An 8,066-nucleotide genomic window follows, 5' to 3' on the forward strand; every position below is an offset into this window, starting at 1 on the left:
CCCGGGGAAGCGATGCCCAGCCCGGGTGAAACGATTCCCAGCCCGGGTGAAACGATTCCCAGCCCCGGGGAAGCGATGCCCAGCCCGGGTGAAACGATTCCCAGCCCGGGGAAGCGATGCCCAGCCCCGGGGAAGCGATGCCCAGCCCGGGTGAAACGATTCCCAGCCCCGGGGAAGCGATGCTCAGCCCCGGGAAGCGGCTCCCCCTGCGGGAGGACCGGCCCTGCGCACCCCCACCCCTCCGCGCCGCAGCCCGAGCCGGAGGTACCGGCGGGCAGGGACAGGGGTGGAAGGCAGGGCTGTGCTCCAGCTCTACTTTTACTGTAACAGAGAAGGTGTTGGGGAAGGCAGCGGGTCTGCTGCCAACTTGACTGAGGAGGAGTTTGACCTTCACAAGACACCGGTGTAGCCTTGAGAGGAGGAACTTTCCTGAGTAAATAATGTATGAGGAATTGCTGACCATGAAGCAGGATGAAAGAACTGCAACAGCAACATGCGGTAAGGAAGGTGGAAGAAAGTAAACGTTAACCAATAACAAAGTTAAAAACAAGCTTTGTAACCAATCATGTAGATACACGATATAACAATGTTAATATAAAAGCAACTGTTTGCTAGAGAATAGATTCTTCTTGACTGACTAAATTGTCGTGTCTCAACAACAGATGATGACCCCGATGTGATTTTGACAAAGACAGGATTGGAGAAATTCTGTGTGGGCTGCAGGATGATGTGCAGCGGAGACAGAGCCTGGTGAAGCTGAAAGCAGAGGGAGTCTGCCTAGCCCGGACCTGAGCTTCGACACCCGATAAGGTGAGCCACCGGGAATGGGATATAGTTATGGGCCAACAAATTACAAAAGAGGAAGAAACAATACTGTCCACTTGGAAGGCCCTATTAAAAAGAAAGGGTGTAAAAACCACTTATCAAGTTTTAAGTCAAAGTGGAGTGTGATGGAAGGATTCGAAGCTACGGCAGCCACTGCATTCAGTGTGTCTGCCTGGCAGGAAGTAGGGCAAAAACTATGGGATGCGATTTCAAAGGGGGAGGATGCAGCAGAACTAGCTACTACATGGTGGCTGCTAAGTGAGACTTTGAAAGAATGGAAAGCAGGATGTGAGGAAAAGGAAAAAATCATTAATGAAGGGGAAAGAGACTAATGATGAACTCCGTATTGCTCACGGCAAAAGGGGGTTGCTCTGCCTTGTCTGCGGTTGCTGGAAAGAAACCTTGTACAGGGACAGTTAAACCTTGCTCCCGGCCCCCTCCCTGACCTGTCCCTAGTAAATATCAAACTCCTACCCAACAGTCACAACAAATGAAGCAAGCTCAGAGTGGTGCTGAACTTACGGCACCTCCCTTGGAAGAACAAGGGACAATAGACACTTTACAAATGCCGCTATCCTCTGAGGGGAGCAGCGAAGGAGAAGGAGAGGAGGATGAGGACAAGGAAGAGGTTTTAAATGCAGCTATGGAGTCACTGCATATCGCTAGCCCAAAGGGTAGTGTCAAGTGTGTCCAGCCATGGACTTTACCCCCTGCTACTGTAACTGTTATGCTTCACTCCCCCGACTGATTCTGGGCACAAGTTAGAAAGCAAGCAGCTGAAGTGGGAAACTGGGATCTAGCAGAAAGGCTTGGTTCATGTCACTGTTCACCACCTCCTCAAAATGAGAGTCCCGGTACTTCTCCCATGTATAAGGCTGTAGCAGGCACTCAGCAGCATCATGAGCAGAGCATAATAAACTGGATGGTGGTACAGGATTTACAAAATAGAGCAGCAAAATTTGGAATTAACTCTCCCAAAGTAGCGCAACTTATTAGAATTAATAGTATGGACCTTTTATATCCCTATGATATTTCTCATCTGGTGCAAGTACTATTTCAACCAATACAACTCCAGGTATTTCAATCTACATGGAGACAAATGGCCTGTACGGCAGCACAAAATAATCGAGGGTTGGCGCAGGGTGACCCCAGATTAGGGGTTGGAGAAGATATGTTGCTTGGTGAGGGACCATTTAGTAATCCCCAACTACAAGTGACATGGCATCCCCTTATATTGGAACAATCTCAACAAATAAGAATTAATGCTCTAAAAAGGACAATGGAGTTAGTGGCACAAAAAAAAAAAAAAAAAAAAAAAAAAAGGATGTTGCTATTTGCCAGGGTCCTAGAGAAGCCTTTTTTGCAGTTTGTAGAGAAAATTTCAGCGACTTTGGAAAAGCATGTAGAAGATGATGGATTAAGACAAATGTTATGCAAACAATGGCTAAAGATGATGCTAATCAGGATTGTCAAAAAATTATTGAAGCGCTGCCAGGGGATCCCTCCATGCCAGACATGGTTGCTGCCTGTTCAAAAGTGGGCACTGTAGAATATAAAATGTCAGCATTGGCTACAGCGATGAAGAGTAAAGCGTCTCCTAAGTGTTATGGATGTGGTCAGGATGGGCATGTTAAGGCCAATTGTCTAAGTAAACATGGAACACAGACAGGTATAACTTGCAATAAATGTGGCAAACTAGGACATTTTGCAAAGCAGTGTCGCTCTAAATTTCATGCCAATGGGCAATTGCTCCAGGGAAACAGCAAGACGCGTGCGAGAGGGTGTGCAAAGACACAAAATCCCCCTGTACCCATGGCAGCTTGGCCCCACTTTGTAAACAACTGTGCCACAACCACCGGCTCTGCAGGGTTGGATGTATCCACCACTGTGAAATGCTGGGGTTTCAACCCCAAGCCCCAAATTAAGGTTGACATATGGGTGATTCCCACAGCCCTTCCCAAAGGGGGGTGAGTTTCCCTTTAGGCTTCCCTCCAGAGTGGTGCCGGCCTGGCAGGGAGAGCCATTGGGTAAAGGAACCCCGGGTGTCCTGCATTAAGTAAGCAAGGGTCAGGTGTCCCACTGAGGGATAAAAGCTGGGACCCCTTGCAGGAGGGGCAGTGTCTGTCTGTGAGGTGGATGCCCTGTGCAGAGTTCCCTGTTGGGGAAGGACCTCCTGCCTCCCTGGGACTGGGCTCCAGTCAGGTCTGGCTTTTGTAAACGTGGGCTGTGTAGAGATTCATGTGGCTTCCTTGGTCTTATGTGTTTGGCTTGTTGACTCAGTTGTCTCCCATCCCTTCTGAGAGACTGCATTTCACCATTTATTCTACCCGTTGTTGGTTGTGCGGTGTTGTTGTTGGGGTCAGTGGGATTGATTGCGATTATGTATAATCTGACTGACTTGTTTGTACCCCCAGAGCTTGCCCATGTACTGACCCTTTTGTATCAAGTAAAATTTGGTTATTGGTTCATCTTTATGCTGGCTGTGTCCTTTATGCTAGGCCTGATAATTGGCAAAACATGCTGACACAGTAACTATAGTGACAAAAGACATTGTTAAGGTCCCACTTGATGTGAAAGGGCCTACAGGCCAAGGACTGAGTATGCTATTAGTCAGGAGATCTAGCAGCATCTTAAATGGATTCATCGTGCACGTGGGAATTATTGATGCCAATTTTACTGGGCAAATTTGTGCTATGATTTCTATTCCTTACCCACCAGTCATCACTCCCAAAGGCACTTGCATTGCTCAACTTGTCCCTTTTTTGAGTTGTGTTCCTAAAACAGAACAACAGTTGTGACATGATGGAGGATTCAGCTCTACAGGACCTCTGCAAGTCTTCTGGTCACAGACTGTTTCATCATCAAGACCACAGATGGTGTGTACGCTATCCAGCAGAGGACAATTGACAGCAACAGTGAAACTTGCAGGACTTCTAGACACAGGAGCTGATGTAACTATTATATCTTGGTATTTGTGGCCATCCACTTGGCCAACAGTAAATACAGGAATGAGAGTGGTGGGACTGGGAGGGTCAACACATTCTGATCACCAATCCTGAGGGTCAACAGGCAACTGTCAAACCCTATGTGATGATGGCCCCCCTGAATCTGTGGGGAAGGGACTGTTTTGTCACAGTGGGGAGTGAAAATTACTACAGATTTTTGATGGCGGCTGCAGGGTGTAAAACAACCCACAAGTTGTGTTGACCTGGTTAACAAATAACCCTGTGTGAGTGGATCAGTGGCCCCTGCCAACTGAGAAATCAAAGGTCCTGCAGGAGCTGGTAGCAGGACAGCTAACTACTGGACATACTGAGCCTTCCCATAGCCCATGGAATACCCCGGTGTTTGCAATTAAAAAGAAATTGGGAAAATGGCAATTTTTACATGACCTACAGCAAATTAACACTATTATGGCTATGATGGGAGCCCTACAACCAGGCCTACCCTCACCTGCCATGATCCCTATAGACTGGGAAATTATTATGATGGATTTAAAGGACTGGTTTTTTACTATCCCACTGGCCTCCCAAGATAAAGAAACATTTGCATTTTCTGTGCCTTCTTTAAATCATGCGGAACCTTCAAACAGGTATCAATGGAAGGTTTTGCCACAAGGCATGAAAAGTTCACCAACAATTTGCCAATGTATTGTAGCCCAAGCTTTGTCACCTGTAAGGGAAAAATTTCCTACTAGTTATTGTTACCATTACGTGGATGACATCCTGTTAGCATCAAACAGCAAGGAGCAGTTGAACAACATGGAGAATTTAGCCAGATTCATTACAACAATATAGATTAGTTATTGCCCCTGAAAAGGTACAAAAGATAGAACCCTGGAAATATTTGGGAATGACAGTTACAAGCAAGCAGGTTGTGCCCCAACCTGTGAAACTCAACCTTGACGTTAAGACACTCAATGATGTACAGAAACTGATGGGGTCCTTAAGTTGGATAAGGCCCTATCTTGGACTGTCCCATTCGCAGCTACAACCATTACTGGAATTATTAAAAAACTAATGACCTAAACAGAACCCAGAATATTAAATAAGGAAGCATTAAGCGTAATTCACATGGTAGAGCAATCTATACACAAGAAATTTGTTTCTCAAATAGATCTGTCTCAATTAGTACAATTCTTTGTACTAACTGACAAAACTGTACCATTTAGTGCTTTAGTGCAATGGAACCCTGAATAGGACGACCCATTACGTATTTTAGAATGGATGTTTTTGTCATTCTGGCTATGTAAAACTACTCCTGGACTGTTTGAGCTTATTGCTGATGTAATTGTAAAAGCCAGAAAACGATGTTTAGAACTAACAGGGCATGGTCCAGCTACGATTGTTTTACCTGTACAAAATTTGTATTTTGAATGGTGTCTGGCAAATAATTGCGAGCTGCAAGCAGCCATGGTGGGTTTTCAAGGGCAGATATCGTATCATCTACCATCACACCTGCTACTGAAATTTGCTCAAGAAGTACCATTTGGTCAAAAAAATTTAAGCCAACCAGAACCTGTAAAAAGCCCCACTGTTTTTACAGATGGCTCAGGAAAACCAGGTAAAGCAGCAATAGTGTGGTATGAAAACAACAACTGGAAAAACAAGGTAGTATATCTAAAAGGTTCTCCACAAGTAGTGGAGCTGCGTGCCATGGCTGCTGTTTTTTCTATTTTTTCTACTTCTGTAAATATTGTGACTAACTCGGCATATGTAGCTAACCTAGTTGCTTGACTAGACAAAGTGGTCTTGACTATGTCAGACAATCAAGTATTATTTGATGTGCTTTTGGAACTCTGGAAGAGTATTCAACTATGCACAGAACCTTATTTTATCATACACATCTGTAGTCAGTCCACTTTACCAGGGTTTTATATGGAAGGTAAAGTCAGAGCAGATGCTCTTGTTTTTGCTATATGGCTCCAAGTCCTGTTCCTAACATGAAGCAACAAGCTTTATTATCCCATGAATTTTTCCATCAAGGTTTTCGAGCTTTACGACAGCAGTTTGGTCTGTCCCATACTGAAACTAGCTCTGTTGTAGCTGCCTGCCCCGATTGTCAGGGAACTCACACTCCAGTGTAATTTGGTACTAACCAGAGATACGCAGGCCTTACAGATTTAGCAAACTGATGTTACTCATATAAATTAGTTTGGCAGACAAAAATACGTTCATGTTGCTATTGACACGTATTCTCATGCCTTGGTGGCAACAGCACATAATGGAAAAACAGGAAAAAACATGATTCAACATTTGCAGGCGGCCTGTATTATGCTTGAGGTACCACACCAAATTAAACCAGACAGTGGCCCAGCATATGTCTCAGAGTTCAAATATTTCTTAATTTGTGGGGTGTTTCTCATATTACGGGTATTCCCCATTCCCCAATGGGACAAGTAATTGTTGAAAGTACACATGGCATGTTGACGCAACAGCTTCAAAAACAAAAAGGGGGAATGATTGGGGAACCACCCCAGGCATGTTTAGATAAAGCAGTTTATGTTCTTAACTTTCTCCATTATGGGGATAAATCTTCTCTACCTCATCTTTTTCAACATTTTTCTTTTCTTTTTTTCAAAACAGAATTTGCAAAAGGGCGTCAAAGTACCTGTTGATGATTTAGTTGCTGGCCAGTGGAGTGGCCCATGTGAGTTATTAACCTGGGGCAGGGCTATGCTTGTGTCTCTGTAGATGCCAGCCCTCCCTGGGTTCCTGCTCAGGGTGTTCGGCCTGTGCTGGAACCTCTATCAGGGAGAAGGATGGGTAGTTCGACAAGCCAAGCACAATGTCTGGGTAACTTTGGCAAACGTGACACATCAAGAAGCCTCGTGCCTCTCTACTGTGAGCCCTGAAAATCCATTCTCCACGTGCTTGGTGGGATTGCCAGTAGACACCTGGCCTAACCCACTGCCCTGTGTGGATCTTTGCAATTCTCAAAAAAATTGTACAAATAACTGAGATGGTATATATAGTAACCTTCCAAAGGTTACACAAGAACCCCAGGAGCTAGAATTGTTAGGTTCTGTTATAATGGATGCTTGTGTGTTTTTTAATTATTCTTATAATAACACTGCACGATGTGGGCAAAATGTTAATGCAACTAAAGTTATTTATCGTAACTCAACCGCTTGGTGTAATTATACCTCACCTAACATTTCACAGTCTTTTGCTGTTCCTCTTGCATTACCTCCTCGTGTCTTTTTAATTTGTGGAGATTGAGCATGGGAGGTATTCCCTCCAAATTGAATGGAGGTCCATGCAGCCTTGGCGGACTCACCCTTTTAACACCAAATGCAATGATGATACTGAATATGACTAGGCATCAGAGATGAATATGGAGGGCTGCTCACCAGTTTACCTCAGGCTGTGATGATGAAGTAACATTTTGGAATCCAGAACAATTATTGCATCCTCCTTATTTTGCGCCAGGAGTTGCTGCTGCAGCTGCTTTAAAAAAAATTAACAAATTTAGGGTGTTGCCTTAGTAAACAAACTAATGCCACTTTGTTGGCCCTTAGTGGCCTTTTAACTGATGTTGGTAGTGTTAGACATGCTACTTTGCAAAACAGAGCTGCTATTGATTTTTTGCTTTTGGCACAAGGACATGGGTGTGAGGATTTTGAAGGAATGTGTTGTATGACTTTATCAGACCACTCAGAATCTATTTTTAAGAGCATACAACAGTTAAAAGATGGTGTTAAGTGTTTGAAAGAGGATGAGACTTTAGATTGGCTAATGAAATTATTTAGAGGTTGGGGGTTATCTGGATGGTTAATATCTTTGGTCAAAACTGTGGGGGTAGTTATCCTCATAGTTGTGGTTGTGCTATTAATGTTGCCTTGCCTCGTTGGTCCTTTGCAAAGGGCCCCACAGAAGATTGTACACGCGATATTTCCAGCACAAATATAAAAAGGGGGAACTGTTGGGGAAGGCAGCGGGTCTGCTGCCAACTTGATTGAGAAGTAGTTTGACCTTCGTAAGATCCCAGTGTAGCCTTGAGAGGAGGAACTTTCCTGAGTAAACCACATAGGAGGAACTGCTGACCATGAAGCAGGATGTAAGAACTGCAACAGCAACATGCAGTAAGGAAGGTGGAGGAAAGTAAATGTAAAAACAAGCTTTGTAACCAATCATGTAGATACACGATATAACAATGTTAATATAAAAGCAACTGTTTGCTAGATAATAAAGAGATTCTTCTTGACTGAATAAATTGTCGTGTCTGTCTCAACAACGACA

This window comes from Athene noctua, chromosome 9 (assembly GCF_965140245.1).
Source record: "Athene noctua chromosome 9, bAthNoc1.hap1.1, whole genome shotgun sequence".
In the NCBI taxonomy this organism is placed as follows: domain Eukaryota; kingdom Metazoa; phylum Chordata; class Aves; order Strigiformes; family Strigidae; genus Athene; species Athene noctua.